Here is a 20603-nt window from a genome sequence, read left to right on the forward strand (position 1 = left end):
ATTATTTTTGTTACAAACTCATAACTGTAATCTTGATACTGTAATGAATTTTAACCTAAGTATCTGTGGTTTCCGATGGTCTTCGGTGATCTCTGTAGAAGGGTCACTTGACTCCCAAAGGGGTCATGACCCACAGATTGAGAACTGCTGATATAAGACAAGGGGTCCGCCGTGAAAACTGATGTTTGCTCTGGGTGCCCACTGGCTGTGCTTGCAGATTCCAAGACTGTTTTGCGTCATGTTCTTCCATCAACGTGCATCCCATAGGCCCACTTGATTCCCTGCTTCCAACCTCCACTGAACCTGTAGCCTCAAGCAGCTTTCTTCTTTGCCTGGGATATTTCCCCTCTGCTCTCTTCCATTGTGCTTGAAGAACCACTGACATCAGCTCCCTAGCCTGGACTGTCTTGTGTTGGTATCATCTTGTCCAGCTGGGATGGTTTTTAGAGCGGAGGGTCACCCTGTTCGTTTCTCCATCCTTCTGATGGGTTCCAAATCTCCACTAGCTCACAGTAAGAAGCTCTGCCTTAACATGCTCAAAGGCCCAATGGTGCTCATTCAAGAGTGTGAGCAGGTTTGCCGAGAGGAGGGTGCTGGTAGGCTCCCCTCACTCCAGAAGAGCCTGGCCTGACAAGGTGAGAGGAACCCACTTGGGGAGAAAGGGGGAGGTTCCAAGAAGACAAGTTCAACAACAAATAATACCCGATGCCAAGCAAACAGCAAGGGACCACAACACCTCACTAACCACGTCGCCCCTAGGCAGAGCAGTCTGAAATGTTTTCATGGATACTTGCATTTGGCTCTCACAGGACCCTGGTAGCTGGGCATTTTTGATCCCCATTGAACACGGTTAAAAAAAAAAAAAAAAAACAAAAAAAAACAAAAAAAAAACGAGGCCCTCGGGGAGTGCTGGGCTGCTGGGTTCCTTCAGACAGGAAAGACAAAGCTTCTCCAGCAGCAAATGGCTTCTTAAAAACCCCCTTCTTGGCCCAAGTTTCCAGGAGGCCCAGGAGAGAGCTGTAAGGGAAAGGCTTGCAGACTGGGTGGAAGGATGGAGTGTCTAGCAAAGTCCAGCCAGTACTGACGAGGTTATGGGTTCAAGCCATGCTCCTGAAGCGTGGGCACCCAGGACACTACCTCCAGAAACCCTGAGCCAACTTGTCAGGCCTTGCTCTGCCTTTTCTCTCTGGACCCCTTAGTCCAAAGTACTAGATTGATCAAGTCTTGGTGGCTCCTCCCTCTGGCTTTCTCCTCTGCCCACTCCCTAGGCAGGGATCCTGGGCAATGAAACAGAGAGGCAGAACCCAGTCTTGAGTCACAGTGGCCTGGAGTGCCCCCTCTATGTTTCCCACAGGTGGGGGCACCAAGAATCATCCCTCCAGGATACCCTTTTATTGTAGGTATCCCTGAGGGTATTTTACCCTTGGACTTGCTCATTAGCCTCTTCTTGGAGAAGAAACAAGCTCCCCCCCCATCAAGGATATATGATAGTCAGCATGCATTGAAGTGTTCCAGTGGAGGGCCCCAGAAGAAAGTTCCGGGTGGCCGTACGGTCCCAACATGGGCACAGGATTTGGCACTCTGTGGAGCTGGTGACTTGGATGGCCCCTTGTGCCGGGCCCAGAGCTCCAACAGCATGCAAAGCGTGACAGCTGGCAAAGGCCAGTGAGGCATTGTGGCCACTGGCAGGGACCCATGCAGTCTGTCTCAAGGGGAGGCAGCTGCTGTGGCCTCCCACATTCAGGACATGCCTGGGGAACAAGTTGCACTAGCCCCTAACAACGCTCTTGTCTTTGCCCAAAGGGTGTGTGTGTGTGTGTGTGTGTGTGTGTGTGTGTGTGTGTGTATGATAGATTCTAGCTATAGAGATGTGTATCTCGGGCTTCCTTTTTGTGACATAGAAATCTATGCTGTCCTGCCCATCCTGACTTTGGGCTCAGAGGCAGGAGCCTGTGAGATGGCAGGTGAAGGGTGATGTGGATACCGTAGTTCTAAGCACTAAGGCTGTGTCTCTAAAGCCTCCTGTGGGTTGAAGCCCTTCTGTTTTCCCTTAAGCCACTTTTTTCCTCTCACAAGCAGCCAGCTAAGTGTCCAGAGGTTGTGCTGAAATGCGCTGTTTAAACGGCCTGGAGCTGAGACCTTTGATGGAATGATGGAGTTACCTTTCTAAAGTATTAAGAAGGGAGAGCTTTGAAACGTTTAAATTATTCTAGAGGCATGGTGGTTCACACTATCAGTAGCCATGTACAGTATCAAGGTCCCTCTCTTGCCTCCAGATGTAGCCTGGCTGGAATACAAGAGGCAGGAAGAGCCACTGAAAACAGCTTCATGCTAGATTTCTCCCTTTGGGAGAGAGGAGAATAAAAACAAAGAGAAAAAATATTCTTTGCTAATTCTCTTGGATGGGGAGAAACTCTCCGTGAACCATCTCATCAGAATTTAAATCCCTCTTAGAAACAGCTCTCTTTAAATAAAGATTCCAACTGGAACAGTGTCAAAGACCATGAGGGTGTCCATTTTCAAAAGTCAGTGTGGTTAATTAAGTGCAATGTCTGGTAACTGACCACATTGTTTTGAAATCTATACAGTCACCTCCATTGTCTTTATTTCTGCTATGGCAGGGCACAGGCAGAAACCCGGTCTTCTCTTCTGTGCTAATAACACTGAAGGTCACCAAATGCATTGGTGAACTTTGTGGATATTATAGAGTTTATTCTTACTGTTGAGTGTATGTGTTGTGTGCATGCGCATACCCGCTTGTGCACACGTGGCAGACAGAGGTTAATGTCAGGTGTCTTTCTCTGTCACTCTCGGTTCTTGAGACAGAGTCTCTTGCTGAACCTGGTTCTCATTGGTTCACTAGACTGGTTGGTTAGTGAGCTCTGGGGATCCACCTGTCTTCCTCCCCCCCACTTGTCTTCCCTGTCCCAGAACTGGGGTTATAGATGATGCTGTTGTGCCTGGGTTTTCCCTGGGTGTTGGAGAGAAAACTTGGATCCTCACAGCACAAGATGCCTGCAGAGGGATCCCCAGCCCTTATTTTATTCTACATAAAGCTATTTGCACCTGGTTTTAATAAGTTTATTACTTTAAATGATTTCTGAGTCCAAAAATATCATATGACATATTTTGGGATAGTAGAAAAATAAATTAAGGGTCATCTGTGTGTTTGGGGGGGCATTCCTTAGTCTAACAAAAGCCTGATTCAGTTATTGGTGACATAATTCAAGCAGATGGGCACATTCCCTCCCCCATTCTTTTTCAGATTCAAAGTGACCTACCAGAAGTGGCGTTTCTTTGCTCCTGTAAACACCAAACCCCGAAAGTCCCCACATTAAGGGGGCTGCATAAAACGCCGCTGCTTAACTCTCTGCATTTCCCGGAAGAACTATTCAGAATGATTCAGAAAAAGCGAAACATTGTTTTTGCTTTAATGATGACAGGAGATGGTCTCTGTCCCTTCCTAAGCAGAGCACTGGGATGCTGTTGGATAGAGAACCTGGGTGTAACTAAGAGATACCCCCTGAGTAACAGTGGTAAGTATCGTGGTGAATGAGGAGCTGTTTATGTTAGTACAATGCAATTTGGTGTCTGAAGCATTGGTTTAGGGCAGAGCAAAGCTATTTTTCTGAGCTTCTCTGAAAATTAGTAACCAAAGCCAAATGTTCCAAAGGCTTACACCAAGACAATGAAAAGACACAATTTGCTTGGAAGGCTGTGGCTAATTTATAACACAATGTCCAATGTCATGGTTAGTTTTGTTGCAAAAATTTGGCAGTTTAACCCAGAGTCTCAGGCAGCCTGAAAAGATGCGAGAGAGCGCTTCTGGCTGAGGCACCTCTCACTTGCTGGATGTTCCAAATGGTTCAAACAAGCCCTTTCATAGAGACGCAGGGCCAAGTGTGCTCAAAGGAATGAGGGGAACAAAGGTGGCTGTGAAGTCACTTCCCTGCACTGGGTCCAGCCATCCGGTTTCACTCCTTCCCCATTGAACAGGCAGAATGCCACAGGAAGAGCAGGGATGAAAGGGGACAAACCGCCGATGTGTTTGGGGAGAGAATGGAGCGAGGCCGGGGCACTGGGCTGCCGCTAAACTTTCATTCTAGGTTTTCAGACAGGAGTGAATGATGAATTATAGAAACCTGAAAGGTAATCAAATATGGGTCACTGAAGCGCTGAGGCCAAGTTGCTAAAACACCTGCAGAGGCAGAAGGTTCTGGAAGTCAGTGTGGGCCCCCACAGTTGCTTGGGCAAGACACCCTGCCGGAGGCAGGCACAGAAGGGGACTGTTCACATGCTCACCTGTTGTTTGCTGTTGGCTGCTGGCTCCCCCCCTCCCACCCGCTCCCACCCCCGCCTGTCAGAGCCGGAGGCCCGAGGGCTGGATCTGACTCCAGATGAGACCACCAGCGGGAAGAGGAAGGAGGCGAGAAGACTTCCCAGAGTGCAGCTGAGGTGACCAAAGCGGCTGCCTGTCTCTCCACAAGGCGCTGACCTGGAACTATTAACCTAGATGGTGGAGACATCCGAAAGACATGCAGACCTGCTCAGCTGTAATATTCTGGGAACTTTTGCTTAAAGCTCAGCTTATTTGTGTCCTACAGAGTCCCGGGTCCTCAGCTCTGAGCAGGAGATAAAAGACGGCTATCCATAAATTCTTCTCTGTGAAATAGGACTAATAGTATTTAGATCTGAGGGCTATGATAAGGACTAGAAAAAAAATGTAACTAGCATTCCCTGCCTAGAGCCTGGCACACAGGAACTGTTGAGCAAAATGACACTTAAGTACTAGACAGAAACCATAGAAAGACATTTCATTTATTGTGTTTTTTTTTTTTCCCAGACAACTCTAGTGTCCTAGATTCATTTGCTTTAAGAACATGCTTGCTCTGTGCCAAGCATTTGGAGTTCTCTGTCCCTTTGCCCGCTTGCTTCATACCCTGGATGTCCCATCCATGAGGATGTGTTTTAGGAATGCTGTCCTGTTCTCACTAAACCAAATCAGCAACAGTGTGCAAAGGAAGGTGTGACAGAGGGCACAGCTGTAGTGAGAACTCAGACAGACAACTGGCTTTGACTCCTGACTAGCTGTGTGACTTGGACTAAGAGACTTACCATGTCAGTATCTCTGGTAAGGAGGATTACCTTGAGCTGATCTATAGGACCTTAGCAAAGATGGAGGGAGCTGATCTCCACGAGGTGTGGAGAACAGAGCATGGGTAGTATTGCCTGTTGCTATCATTTTATTAACCTCTGTGATGGGTCGATGGTGCCCCTGAAGAATATGTTGAAACCCTATGCCCACATCTCAGAATGTATCAGAAAGCGGCCCCCAGAGATTCACTGCAGACGTGATTAGCTGGGATGAGTTCACTGAAGCAGGTCCTTAATCTTTGTGACCGAATTCCTTATGAAAAGGGGAAATCTGAGTCTCTTGCCCCCCCCCCCCCCCCCACGCACACACATCCTCACAGCGCTCATAAGAAGCCAGTCCTGCCACCTCCTTGCTCTTGGGCTTCTGCTCCCTCCCCAAACAGTGAGATGATAGATTTCTACTAGACATGCCCAGCCTGCTGCCTCAGGGCTGCATGTGCCCCAGGGTAAGTATGAACAGGCTACAACACAAAACTGTAAGCTTACTTAAAACATTGAGAGATTGTCTGACTTTTTTTTCTCAACTGTGTGGTTCTTGAATGCAAACTTTGTACGTGGAGTCATGTTACAGTGTTCAAAGGTTGAACACTTCTGGAAGGCACCCAGTGGCGTAGTGTTTTAGTAACCAGAGCTGACCCATACAGACTCTGATTCTGGCTCCTACATCAGGCGGTGACTGGTTGGGCAGACTCTGTGGTCAGAGTCTCAATGCTCAAAGCCATCCCTGCCTAGTGTATGCAGATCTGCCATCAGAGGTTTGTGGACTTGGACAGGCTGCTTAGCCTCTATGTGTCCAAGTTAATCCATGTGTACAGCGAAGCTCATGATTATACTTAGATCTAGTTATTAAAGCAAGGGTTGTCTGCGAAGAGACTGACATCAGTGATTGGGTGGCTGCTGCTGCTGCTTCTGAAGATGATGATTTGGGGCCCAGTTCTGAGGACAGAGAGATTTTAGCATAGCAGTTAAAGAAGCTGGAGTCTCCTGGTCTGTGATCAGGTCAGGGGTCAGGAGTGGAGGGGATAGCCCATTATGGTTGGAAACAGGATAGAAGGACAGACAAGGAGGTTGCCAGAAAGGATGGGTAAAATAGGAGTAATTCTCCCACCGTAGCCAACAGGACCTAGATTACTTCGTTAATCTGTTGTTTTTAACGACGGTTCCTAGAAAGATTGAGACACAAGGACATAGCCTTCCTCTGGTTTGTCAGTCAGGCAAAACATGTTTTCAGAAATGTTGTAAGCATAGGTTGCCCAACAGTGCCTTGTAGATGCAAGTCAAGTTCCTTGCAAGATGCGGCTCTAAGGCCTAGGGTTCGCAGTAGTCAGTGGGTGCTCTGCCTGGGCTGTGCTCACATCTAACCAGCTGTGATGGGGATGGGTTGTTCTTGCGGATGAATGGCCCATTTATTGTTTTGCAAACCACTTTCACATCTTTTATCTCACTGGAACCTTCTACAACCCCTGTGTGGTCGGGAGGCTAATGCCCAGAGAGCCTTAAGGGGCCAGCCTAGCAGCTCCCTGGTACAGAGCCTGGGTAAGACAGTGGTGGGTTGTTCTTTATGCCATCCTTATTCTGCCTTGCCTGATGCCCACACATGTGCGTATGTGGTCAGGACTGGAAGGCTACGTTTCCCTTATCTGAAAAACCCCTCCTTCCTTCAGTGTTTGTGGAGTGATGGGCTCCAGCATCAGAGCTTCCCCACTAGGATGGAACCTGGGATAGCCTAACGGCACTGGAATGCCAGAATAGTCTAGACTTTCTCAAGGGTGGCTATGGCTTCCCATTATCCCCCCCTGCACCATGGGACGGGGAATGGGGGCGGGGAGGGCAGCTGTAGCAACTGGCAGTGCTTCCCACATTGCTCAGAGAGTAAAGTCGGGCCAATTTCACGCTCTTTCGTCCCTTATTATGACCTCCGGGTGCATGGCAGCTGCTTGACTCCAGAGGGGGAGGCAGGAAGTATTATACTGTTGTTAGTAACACCCAAGAAGGGAATAACTCCATGATTAACTCAATCTATTCCTCCTGATTTTAACGGCGCACCCTTTAGAATTAATGCCGAGTGCGAAGGACACGTTTTCATTTGCTTCTATTGAGACTTGCTTGTATGATGAGACCCTTGGCAAGAAAGCGGGGATCATGTCCTTCAACCAAATGGAAGAGCTACAAAGCTGTCACTCTGCAAGTCTGTCCCTTTGGTGCACTGAGAGTAGTAATGGGCACTTGGATTAACGTGGATGGAAACCTCACCTCTGATGAGGATAGAACACGCCCCACCCCTCCACCCGTGCCCGGGCTGATTCCAGCTAGCTGGGTGGTTATCACTGATGTCTCCTTGGACTCCTCTGTTGCAGGCCCTGGCAGCTCTGAGCTGGGGTAGCCCAATAAGGCTGGAGGTGGCTATTGCAGAGAGGCCTCTGGAAGGCTCTTGGGGAATAGCTTGTCTTTGCCTCCTTCCTTCTTCTGGCTGCTCAGAGGTAGGGAGTAGTCATGTGGCCTCAGGGTGTGTTCCTGGGCGCTAAAGGTCTGCATTATGCCTCCTGTGCCAAGTCAGGTGATCTCCAGTCTCCAACTCCACCCTCCAGGATTATACAACCACTCAGTACAACCCAGTCAGCTCCAAACGTGTCTACTTGACCTGTCTCTAAAAGTTCATGCATTAGAAGCACTCCCCAAGGGCCTATGCTGATGGTGTTTAGAGGAGAGACCTTTGGAAAACACTGGGATTGAATGAGGACCTGGGGGTGGTTCCCTGTGGTGGGATTCATTCAGGAGGAAGAGAGCCCTGAGCTTCCGTGCCTGCCCTGTCTGGTGATGGTGGCAGTGTGATGCCTTTTTCCGTGTTAGATGCATCAAGAAGGCTCCCGCCGGATGTTAGCTTCATGTGCTTTTTGAACTTCCCAGTCTCCATGAGCCTCAAACTTCTGCTCTTCCTAATTGTCCTGGTCTTGGGTATTCTGGCACAGACAGAAAATGGAATGATGCCCTCTAGTTAACAGAGCTCACTCACCACAGAAGACTTATTTGTTCATTGAGCATGCCTTCTAGATAGAACTTTTGATCTATCTTCTAGTTGAGTCCAGAGCTTTCCTCCCCAAAGCCCTTCGGGTGAATGGACCAGTCTGCATCTTATCACGCTAATCATAGATGCCAACTAGTCCAGAGAAGAGACATCCTTCTATGGGCTCTTCTTCTGACCATGCCAGCACCCTTCAGTGTTCACTTTTCCCTGTCCTCACACCTGTCTACCCACCCCTTGTGAGGCAACATGCTCTCCTCGCCTGTCTTTTACCTGTCAGTAGACAGCATGGCTTTGGAGATGTGGGAGGAGCCACATGTATATCCAGTTAATCTCAGGCTGGGGCCTCTTCTTAAAACACCGCAAGAAGATTGAAGATTGCAGTGTGAACAGGTGGAGTAAGCTGCTCCTGGGTGGACTTCTGAGCACCCCTGTCTCATGTACTGCTCTTTATTTTGCTCTTTCTGATCCAGTATCAGGATGCTATAGATGTTCCTATTACCATCCTATTACCATTCCTATTACCATCAGGCTACCCCATGGCTGTGCATCTATGGGATACTCTATGCTAAATGGGAGAGGCTGTGTGTGTGTTGGGAAGTTAATTAATCATCCTGATGGTGGCCCGACAGTTGAATCCTGATGGTCCTGGTTCGCTGGCCATTGCCCTGGGCTGACCCTGTAGAAAGCCCCCTGGAATGTTGGGTGGCTTATGTCTGTCTCTAGGAGTAAGGGGTGTGTCTACCAAGCTCTTCCTTCTGTGTGTGCCACTCAGGCTGGGAGGGGAGAGCAAGGGGTCAGACACTGCCATATTCCAACTCTTTTTTCCGTGCCCCAGCATGATGCATAGCTGGGTTCTTAAGTTTCACTTTCTCCTGGACAGATGACCAATATTCAAGCTTCCTCCAATACACATTGGAAACCGCTCCGGCTGCAATTCTTTTTTTTTTTTTTTTTTTGGTGCAAAATATTTTTTTATGATGTGAAATGTTATTATTCATGATGACTAAGAATGAAAACATATAACAAAATAAGCATTGAAGTGTTAAAATCGCATAGGATTTACAAAACATCTTTTAAAGGATTTTTTACAGCGCTTTAAGAAAACATACTAATTTTTGAAAGTGGCGTTGAAAACATCGATTCCAGTTTATGTTACATTCAGTTTCAAAATCACTTTTATGAAATAGGTTCGGTAATTACTGTACTCTACAGTGTTTGCTGGTAGGAAGCAGAATTTTTTTTTATTCTCAAACCAGATGAATGTTAAAAGATAGCAAAAGTGTGAGTTTAGTTTTAAAAGGGAATTTAAGTATTACAAAATGAACCAATAAGATGAGCACATTTTCCTCTAAAATCCAGTTCAGATTTTGCATCCTGTGTTCTTGTGACTCTCCTCATATCTGAGCCACCTACCAATTCTGCATATGGGTTTTGCATAGAAATTAAAATCTTTTTCCTCAGTGTGTGAGGTAGGTAGGTACCATGCACAGACTCATAGAAACTCCACCAATGCTGACTAGAATAACGTGACCTGACTGAGCCAGGCCCAGTGAGCTAAAAAGTGAACACAATGCACTGTAAACATTTAAAAGGCAAATAATCATATCAACCTAGATGGACTTAGATTCAGAAACCAGTATATGTCTATTGCCATATAAGATGCCAATCTTAACAAGGTGATAGGGGAATTCTTTGTTATCTTCACCTTGACTTTAAGGCATCACACAGCCAGGGGAGGCAGTGGCTTCCCGTAGAAATCAGGAGTGCCCCGAGGTGTGAGGGGCGATGGGACTCTTGGGAGCAGATTTGTCTGTATTGACGGGTTCTACCTGATGACTCTTTTTCATTCTCAATTTTCTTTTTCCTGTTACCTGATTCTGACACTTGCGGGTCTAGCTCATCTCCTTGCTGTGACAGGGCCTCCTTGTGACTCTCTGCCCTCCATTGTTTCTGTGGCAGCCCCTAGCCCGGCTCTGTGACTCTACTTGGAGGCAAACATCACCATCTTTTCCACACTCTGCTTCTTTTTCTCTTTTTCTTGATTTTTTTTTTCATTCTCAGTGATTGCAGCTGCCTCGGGCTGGAAAGGATTAGCATCCCGCCACCCCCCCTCCGCCCGCCCCTGGTCCTGGGTCCATCTCATCCAGACCGTTGTCCGCTGTCTGTAAAGTGAGGTTTAGTGTCCTTCTTTCTTCCTGTATTTTTCACGCTTGCTCAGCCCTCTCTCGCTTCTCCTGTTCCTCAAGAGCTCCCTGCTCAGTTGTGTCTTTTCGGATGCCTTCACTTAAGGCGTCCATCTTTCGCGATGATTGCAGCCAATAAAGGCCCTTTTTAATGAGCTTATCAGCTTTCTGTCCGTATCCCAAGACTGCTGAACAAGGTTCTGCCCGACACAGCTTTCCTGTCACATCAGCTTTCCTTTCCAATCACATCGGCTTCTCCTAAAGTCCCCTCCTTGTCTTGTTTATTTTGTCAATCTCCTTGTATTCCCTTTCTGAGGCGGTTTTTACCAGCATCATCAAATCCCACCATCATGGTCACCTTTTTGACAGGCTCCACCACCGCTGCTTGAACAAGTGGCTACAGATGCCACCAGACTGAGCACCCCAGGTCTCCTGTGACCTCCAGTGGGGCATAGAAGGGCCCTGAGGGCCCCCCCACCTTCCAACCAGTCACAGAGTGTGGAAAGGCCCTAAGCTCCACCCCCCACCTCGGTTCAGGGGCTCCACATCCCCAGGATCCTCTAGGATGGACAGGCCGGGAAGTGGGCCAACCGAACAGGGTCTGGCTCCTAACCTCGTCTGCCTGTCCCCAGGGACAGCCTGAACTCGGACTCAGGAGCAGCTAGCTGTACGGCGTTAGTGGGATTCCCCACAATTCTTAGTAAGTCATAATCCAAACATGTGGTCCTCTATACTCAAAAGCTTCGTCAGCCTCCCCAAGACATTTATAATTCAATTCTGAGACCCCGAAGCCTCTGCACAACAGGGCTCTAAAGCTTTGGGGCTTTAAAAGGCATGTGCCTTTTTAGAAGTTCAGGGACCACAGAGAAAGAGAAGCCTTGAGGCAGATGGGAGGGATGTGGTGCCTGTCTGCCTAGCTCTTAGAGTGCTCGTTCTACCACACCTCCACTCTAGCCCCTGCTCTCAGGCCCTCATCTCAAGCCTGTGTGGGTCTTTCTGCAGCACACGGCCTCATCCCTGGCTCACACGGCCTCATCCCTGGCTCGTACGGCCTCATCCCTGGCTCACACGGCCTCATCCCTGGCTCACACGGCTGCTCTCATCACCCTTGCACACCTGCTGGTGTGGCCTCACACGGCTGCTCTCGTCACCCTTGCACACCTACTAGTGTGGCCTCACGCAGTCCGAATGCCGCAGCTTTCTTTACCAGTCGTCCGTCAGCTGCCTCCCCTGACCCCAAATCCACGAAGTCACTATCTTCAGCTTTCCTCATGGGCTTCCCTTGCCTTCCTACCTGCAATTAGAAATAAGTGTGTGTGTCATTAGGGCCAAGAGCTCTTTCTGGGACCCCCAAAGTCCTGTAGAAGCACCGTTAAATGAACCTTCCTTGCGTCCACACTACCTGCACGAGGAGAGAACTTGGCCATCCACCTTTTCATAAATGCAGCTCTGGCTACTGGGGAACAAAATGTGCCTGGCACCTGCAGGAACTGATCCATTTCCCCTGCCTGGGTTTTCATGTGAAGTAAGCCCCTGTTGACGGCTGCCCTTCTCTTCTGGGCTGCTGCACAGCCGTAGGTGAATGGTGCTTACATGCAGCCAGCTCTGTTTATCCCTGGACAGCAAACCTCAGGAGAGGACAAGTGTAGCCTGCTGCACACAACAGATCAGAGCCTCCCTTCTCCACCGCAGCAGGAGATCAAGTCCCCTCCTAGAGTCCCTGGAGGCCAGTCAGCCTCCTGTTTCTTATCTTACACTTCCCCCCAAGGCCGCTCTCGGCCTTGAGCAATTGCCTATACACTGCAAACTGCTTTCCTGTACTTCTGCATTGGGGATGCTTTTTCCTCCTTGGTTGGAGGGTGCAGGGCCCATTGCCCATGCTTCTCTTGGCTAAGAAGTGCCCAGGGCAACAGAAGACCCAGTCCTTCTCTTGTTGCCCTGAGACAGTGCCACTCAGAAATAGAGGCTGAACTGTTTAGAGCTGGGAGGGGCTGGGGAGAAGATTGAGCTGCTGAGTAGCTGGTCTCCAAAGACAGTTCCCGTGCCTGCTGCCCGTGTTCAGAACCTCTCCATGTGCAAACCGTGGGGGCACACTTTCATCAGAACACAGTAGAGGGAAGCCATGGTGCTCTGGGTTGACCAATGAGGCCTTGTTCACAGCCTTGTGAGGCTGTGTTGATGCTCCCCTGCTCCCCTTTCTCAGGTGAAAAAATCGAGGCTCAGAGAAGTGATTTGCTCCCAGCCAGTCTTACTCACAAGTCGACTAATTCTGCCAGTCTTGGGGGCACAAGGTCAAACTCCTGAACACTGATAGGACAGGAGCCTGGGATAAACATTTGCTTCTAGAAGTCACCGGAGAATGGATTTATCTTCTAGAAACTGAACCAAGCTGCTTCTTGCTCACAACTTCTCTGGGCCTCAGTTTCCCCAGATATAAGTGGAGTTTGCTCCAGGGTCTCTTTAGGCCACTTCTGACCTATAAATTCTTTGGTCTACTCCTTCACACGGTGCTAAATGGTTAAGAAGAGTTCTCAACTTTTTATTGTGCCAAAGCTTGCATTTAGACTCTATGGCTGTTTGAGACATCCAAGAAAATACAGTGTTAGAAAAATTACTTGGGAAACAGGAGATGGCAGAGCTCCAGGTAAACTCAACGTCACCTCATCTGGGGAACCTACCCACTTTCCTTTCTTGCATCTCAGAGATTTGAAGGGTTGCTTTGCTTTTCTATTGATGAGGCTGAAAGTGGGCAGCAAATCATCTTCATTAGTCGTCAGGGGAAATGGCTTCTTGGGTCTTTTAGACCTGTGGTTCTCAACCTGTGGTGTAGAGACACCTTTGGGGGTTGCTTATCAGCTAGCCTGCATATCAGATAGTTACATTATGATTCACAACAGTAGCAAATTTTCAGTTATGAAGCAGCAACAAAGACTAATGTTATGGTCGGGGTCACCACAACATGAGGAACTGTATTAAAGGGTGGAAGAATTAGGAAGGTTGAGAAGCACTGTTTTAGACATTTACATAATCCTGAAGACAGTAAGTAGCAGTATTCACAGCTTCCCTGCTTTGGGGTTCGGGATGCAGATCAGGTAGTGTGAGAGCATCTGGAGAGGAGGCACTGCCCTGATTTAAACTCTGCTCTTCCATTGACCTGGGAATCTTCGATCCTGTGAGCCTTGGAGTTCCTCTCTTGCTGGAGGAGAGCCGCCTGACATGGACCGTGACCTCATAGCTGCAAACGATCACAGGGAACTTCAAAAGGAGCAGGAACCGGCCTCCTTGCCTCACAAATGGCATCCGCTGTTAAGACAGCGTTTCGGTAGTATCCTAGGCTGGCACTGAACTCACTACGTAACCCAGGCTGGTCTCCAATTCTCAGAATTCCTTCTGCCCTAGCTTCACAAGCACTTAGCTCCAAGGTGTGTGCCACCATGCCAGCTGGGCTAGCCCTTTAATTTGGGGGAATCCTTCGATGTGAAGATAGATACTTACATTGACAAGTATTCATTTTCCAGCGCTCCAAGGAAGCAGCTGTCCAAGACGTACTGGGACAAGAAGCCCCTTGGAGTCCCCAAGGGCAGCATCCTTAAATTGTTCTCATCCATCAACTCCGACAGTTACGGCCTAGAGGGCCAAGAGGAAGCAGTGACTGGGTGAAGAGAAACCCCCTTTCTGACAGATGCTTCTCTCCCCCCCCCCCCCCCCCCCCCCCCGTTCCTGTTTCCTCTCTGAAATCATTTAGGAGAAGAGGAAGGCAAAGCTGTAGGCCAAGGTGGCAGGTTGGGAATTGGGAGCTTGCAGCCAGCCTGGGAGACACGAGACCCTGTCAGAGAGAAAGCCAGCGTGGCAAAATTGTGTTCCCTTTATTTCTCACTTTCTTGAGGCAGGGTCATACTATGTAGCCAAAGTTGGCCTTGAAGTTGTGATCCTGACCTTGGCCTTCTCCTGAGTGCCGGGATTACAGCTGTGTGTTACCATGCTGGTCTTGTTTTGTTTTATTTAATATGTACAAAAACAACAGTCCTACCATATACCCAGTGCATTTCTGCCTAAGGAGAGCAAGTAGTTGCTAATGAGACTAGCTAGCAAAAGTAAGAACCACTAAACAGGACCTTCTTAAAGGTCTCCTCTGTATTGGCTTGTCCAGGGAATGTACTGTTGGTGCTCATCCATTTGAGCACTCGGGCAGGTGGGAATTCCCAGAATTATGTAATGGGTGCCAGGTTGAAAGTTGGTAGATGGCCTGGCATTCAAGTTCAGCTCTGCCTAAGCCCAAGAATTCAGCTGTTACTCTAGACCTTGAACTTGGAGTTACAACACCAGAGCTCAGATTGGCCCATTTTTTTGGACATCTTTATCCCAAAGATGGCATTCTCAGGGCACCCTGTTGGAATGGGCTGCTGATCAAAGCTATTCTCTAGATCCGGGCTGGGGAATCCGAGGTTCCCAGTTCAGGACGGTGGAGAGTAGTCTAGTTTCTGTGTAAACTGCCTCCCCGACTCCCCCTGCAAGCTGGCATCAGGACCTCTAGCTGCTTCTTGTAAGCATGGGAGGGGTGGAATGCCCCATGGATCCTAGCTGGCTGGGTGACCCCGACTCGTTCACCCCCCAGGACCAATGCACATGTGACTTCAACTCTTCTCCTCAGGGTTTTAAAATTGTGGTTCTTTTTTGATACAGGATTGATGTGTTCTCAGATTTTCAGATTCCGCCAAAGTAGCCCGTGGGTCCCAGCAGGAGGTGAAAGCAGGGGGTGCTCTCTTGCTTGGAACTGGTTCATTCTAAATCACCTTGGAGGGCAGAATTTCTCTTTGCCCAAGGCCCTGCAAAGGCAGTGCTCTACAGTGTCTGTTTTGCATAGTGTGAGCACCATGTCCCGGAAGTGTTGACAGTGCACCAGCCTGCAGGGGGAGCGAAAGTAAGTTCTGCTTTTGTGTTGGGTCCCTTAGGTAGTGTTAGGCTTGAATTGTGTCACCTCCAAAAGGTATGTTGGAGTCCTGCTCTCCAGTCTCCAGAGTAGACCTCTTATGGAGAGAGGGTCCTTATGGAGGAAATCAAGTTACAATGAGGTCATGCGGTTGGTCCTAATCTGACCTGAGAAATCTGGACACACAGTCAGCACATGTAAGGGAGGGTGATACAGATACAGAGAGAGGACGGGCTGTGCAAACTGAGGAAGGGGCTTGGGTCAGATCCTGCCTCCCAGCCCTCAGATGGATCAGACCGCCTCAACCTCAAGTTTACTTCTGGCCTCCAAACTGTGAGTCACCCCCACCTGCTGTGGAGGCCGCTCAGCTGAGGGCAGCCTGTTAGCAGCCTTTGTTAACAACATACATACATGTTCTCGAGGGGGAGAGTTCCAAGTCAAAGTGCTTGACGGCTGAGGGAAGTTATTCTCGGCCCCGAGAGGGAGTGGAGGCCACACTCCGCCGCCCTTGGATTCTGAAGACCACAGCATCGGAAAGCAGGACAGCTGGCGGCCTCCCCGCTTTCACATTTTGTCTTTTCCAGAGATTTGTCCCTAGTCCATGGTGCCAACCGTTACCATGAACTGGAATTTATATCTAAAATGGCATGGCTTTAAGTAGCCAAGTCTTGGAGGCTGAGGGTGCAGCTCAGTGATACAACCTGTTGCTTAGTGTGCATAAGACTCTGGGTCTGTCTCCTGCGTCAGAAAGTGAAACAAAAGCCTTAAATATAGGGGCCATTTTCCCATTTGGGAACTAGTGTGTAGTTCAGTAGCAAATCATATGCTTAGGATATGTGAGGTCCTGGATTTCTCTCTCTCTCTCTCTCTCTCTCTCTCTCTCTCTCTCTCTCTCTCTCTCTCTCTCTCTTTTTCTCTCTCTCTCATTATCCAAGTCTGGTTCTGCTCCTTGTCCCTGTGCAGCAAAGCTGCTGGTCTAGAGCTCAGCGCACACCGCTCTGTTTTTACCATTCCTGCCCCTTACAGCTCTCCAAATACACGGCTCTTTGTGTTGGCGTGTACAGTATGTCCAACCCAGCAAAGCCAGATCCATCCTGATTCTGAGGACTGGAGGAGCCTACTGTGGGCTGGCAGTTGCAGGTGACAGTCCTAACCAGTTCTGGAACAGATGAGAAGTTCATTGGCTGTTAATAAACTGGAACCAATCAGTGACCGTGGGCTGATTGTGCCTAGCGGCTGGGGACGCAGGTCCTTGGGAGCGCTCACACTTGTGTCCCGTTATCTGCATAGAGCGGAGGCTCCTGCCGCTGTTCACGTTTGTTACAGAGAATAGACATATGTCCCTCACACTAGCACAGGGAATAGCTAATGAAGCAAGACAATGGTTGCTTATGCCCAGGGCTGCTACAAACAAGGCTCTGTTACCCCCCCCCCCCCCCCACAGAACCCCGAAATGGTAGTGTGTTTTTAATGGACAATAATGAATATATTTGAAATACATTAGAATTGATTTAGCTCATACACTCGACTTTAAAACGAAACAAAACAAAACAAAACCCCGCTGTCTTCCAAAAAAGGACTTTGTCCATTTGCATTCCACTGTGGTGAGCTAGGAACGAGCATCAGCTGTCAGTAAAAATTTGATGGTTGGTTGTGTTGTTCATTATAGCTTTTTTTCCATATAATTTTTTATAAATGGGTTATAATCTTCGGGATGGAAGCCGTATTTAGCGGAAATGATGGCACAGTCTGGAGCAGTCTCCAGCATATCCTGGGACAAAGCGCTGAAGAGTTTTAAGGAGGGAATGTTTTTCTTGTGCCAAGCTTTGGATTCCTTACTTTCATGTGAGTGGGACTCACAAGGAAGATTTTAATTAAAAAATTAAATCATGGAATCATTTTAGTACACTGAGATCAGGCAAATCTGAATGCGGATGCCAGCATGCCCATCTACCAGCTCTCAACCTGGCACCCAGTCCATATGGCCTGTTTTCCTGGAAATCCCCACCTTTCCTGGCTGTCATGAGGGCGAGCACCAACAGCACACTTGTGGGAACAAGCCAACACAGAAGATAACGTTGAGGAGGCTGGTTTGAGTAGTTATTTTATTAGCAAAATGTTGTATTAATTACTATTAGTTATCCGTCTTAGGCAGACAGGCCTTGGTTATATGATGGACTGGGATTTTTATCAGGAAAAAAGCATGATTTTCTTTTCCCAACTTTATACTCTTATGACCAGGAACAAATCTTGAAGCTAGCCATGTTGCTGAGACCGTATACAAATACGGGATCCCTTGCTGGAAAACTAGTAAGAATTTCAAGCAGAGCACCGGCCGAGCTTGTGGCTATTCCAGGCAGGGGGTGCGTTGCTGCTGATGGTGGCATACCTCTCAAGGGTCATTTTATCCTCAGTGAGGACACACAGGGCGACTAAGTCCTATGTGCTATGTGGCTCAGGGGCTTGGATAGGGATTCAATTGAGGTGAAATGAGTTAAAAATGGGAACTTCAAATTTAATTTGTTCATTTGTACCAGGTGTGTGTGTGTGTGTGTGTGTGTGTGTGTGTGTGTTAGAGGTCAATGCCTGCCTGTGTGACAGAGGGAAGCAGGACCAGATTGTACGGGGCTGGTAAGAACCGCAAAGACTCATGGGAGGGATGCTACAGGGAGGACAGACATGGACAGTGACCTGCTTTGTTATCCCAAGGCATCTAGAAACAGACCTGGAGTGGGATTGTGCACCTTTCCTTAGGGGTTGCTGATTTGATGATTGCGTCCTGGTCTCCCTCGGATAAGGGATCGAAGGTATTCTATTCCCTTGCACCAAATGCCACAGGCTGTGTGTATAACTTACGCATCTGCTCTCACATCCTTTACATCATCTCTACACTGCTTATAATATCTAATGCCATGCTGATGCTATCTAAGTAGTTGTCATATTGTACTATAATGACCGAAAAAAAAACCTGTGTTTAGCGTAGATGAATTTTCCCCCAATAGTTTTCGTTCCTTCTCTCTTCCTTTCTTCTTTCTGTCATGCAACAGAGTCTCATGTAGCCCAGGCTGGCTTTGATCTTGCTATGTAGCCAAGGATAACCTTGAAATTCTGATTCTCCTGCCTCTATCTCTTGAGTGCTGGAATTATTGGCCTATCCCAGCATGCTTGACTTGTGGGGTCCTGGGGATGGAACCCAGGGCTTCTGCATGACAGACAAGTATTCTCCTGGGGAGCTACGTCTCTGGTCTTCCCCCACTTTTTTTTAAAATCAGAGGTAGATGGAATCTTTGAATGTTGAACGAAGGAGACAGAAGACTGACTATTAATAAATTAGGAAAGCAGCAGGAAGAGGCACCTGAGAGGTTGGGACTATAAACATATCCTGTTTGTCCGTTTTGGCTGACCATACACATACTTTCACGAATCTTCATATATAGTTTTTTTTCACAGACCAGAAAAAAGACATCTGCAGCCTAAGGTGTCTTCAGCATCGTTCACAACAGCTCAGGAGTGGACACAATCTATGTGTCCATGAACTGAGTCTAAAAAGGAATGAAACCCTATCAGTTGTGACAACATGGAAGGAACTAAAGATCACCATAGTACATGAGGTAAGCCAGGCACAGAAAACAAAAACAAAAACCAAACAAACAAACAAAAAACCACCCTCATGAGCTCATTCACATATGGAATACTAAAAGTTGATGCCATCCAAGTTGAGAGTAGACTAGCAGCTCCCACAGGCTGGAGGTAGCTGTGCAGAGGGAGAAGATGGAGGAAGGATGATGGGTGGGCTCAAGTTAAAACAGACAGGAGTGAGGATTTCTGGTGTCTGAGGAGAGAGTGTTTAACCTGACTTCAACGTTATGCAATATGTATAGGAATCAAAGCATCACACAGTATTCCATAAATAATGGTTTTATGTGTTAATGTATTAGTTATTGAAAGGAAGAAAAGGAACCTTCAAAGAAAGAGAAAATGAAATTAGACCTGAGAAGCAACCATGAGGTGTAACATGAATTGCTAAATGGTCTTATTAGTAAAAAACAAAACAAAACCCAGAGCCAGATATTAGGGTGAAAGTTGAAAGATCAGAGAAACAGAACAAGCCACAGCCAACCTCACCTCGCCAACTCCTCAGCCAATCCTGTTTCCACGAATCCTCAGATTGAAAGCCTCTGAGTCCTCACCCTGAGGGTCTCAGTTGAACTGCTGCTTAGTTCCTGTCTCCTCATGCCTTGTATACCATTCTCCACCCAGACATGCCACTTCCTGGGATTAAAGGCATGTGTGCTTTCTGAGCAAAGGCATGAGATCTCAAGTGCTGGGATTAAAGGTGTGTGCCATCACTGCCTGGCTCTGTTTCCAGTATGGCCTTGAACTCACAGAGATCCAGATGGATCTCTGCCTCCCAAGTAATAGGATTAAGAGTGTGTGTCACCACTGTCTGGCCTCTATGACTAATCTAGTGGCTGGCTCTGTCCTCTGATCCCCAGATAAGTTTATTAGGGTACACAATATATTGGGGTGCACAATATATCACCACATTGAGTTATGGGTGAGAAAGCATTTCTTACTCAGTGACAGGGTGTCTGTAGCTGGGGCAGGCCCTGAGGTTGAGGCTGAAGGAAGTGCAAGAAAAGTCAAAACTACAAGCCAGCAATTTCATTTCTGTCCCTTCACTCACTAAGAATGAATGGCTTCTGTCCAGGGGTGGAAGCAGCAGTGACTCCCTTTTCCTGTGGAATTGTGGGTTGTCAGGGTGGGTGAACAGGGCCATCCTGAGAAACGGATGTGGGTTAGACCTGCAGGTGGTGGTGTTGGATTGGCTGGTGATGGATTCGGGTAAACTTTGGAAATCCACCTGTTAAGTGAAGTTACAGTTCATGCTCATTCATCTTAGTTGTCAACTTGAGGGGATTTAGAATGACCATAAAGACGTAAACCTCTGGCCAAGTCTGTGAGCAAGTCTCTTGATTAGGTTAACTAAGGTGGAAAGGTCCTCCCTAAATGAAAGGAGCACCATCTTATGGGCTGAGGATAATACATAAAAAAAGGAGCCAGTGAGCTCTCTGGCTTCCTGACTACACATGCAATGTGACCACGTGACCAGCCACCCATACCCCAACACCCTGACTTCCCCATCATGATAGATTGCACCCTCCAATTATGAGCCGAAGTGACACCCTAATTGCATCTGTCAGTCATTTTATTGAAACAATGAGAAAAGTCACTAATTCAGTGAATGTTGGCCAGCCGCATCCTTCCTCCAAGCCTCTTTATCTCTGAGATGATAACATCAGGTTAGCTC

General features: G+C 47.9%; 1 pseudogene; it reads right to left on the bottom strand.

Annotated features, from left to right (window-relative positions):
* Window positions 1–9219: 9219 nt before the first annotated feature.
* On the bottom strand, window positions 9220–13970 carry LOC128107807 (ADP-ribosylation factor-like protein 13B; annotated as a pseudogene).
* Between the last annotated feature and the right edge of the window lie 6633 nt (window positions 13971–20603).

Source organism: Peromyscus californicus, unplaced genomic scaffold (genome assembly GCF_007827085.1).
Source record: "Peromyscus californicus insignis strain IS unplaced genomic scaffold, ASM782708v3 Scaffold_12__1_contigs__length_115047231, whole genome shotgun sequence".
Lineage (NCBI taxonomy): Eukaryota > Metazoa > Chordata > Mammalia > Rodentia > Cricetidae > Peromyscus > Peromyscus californicus.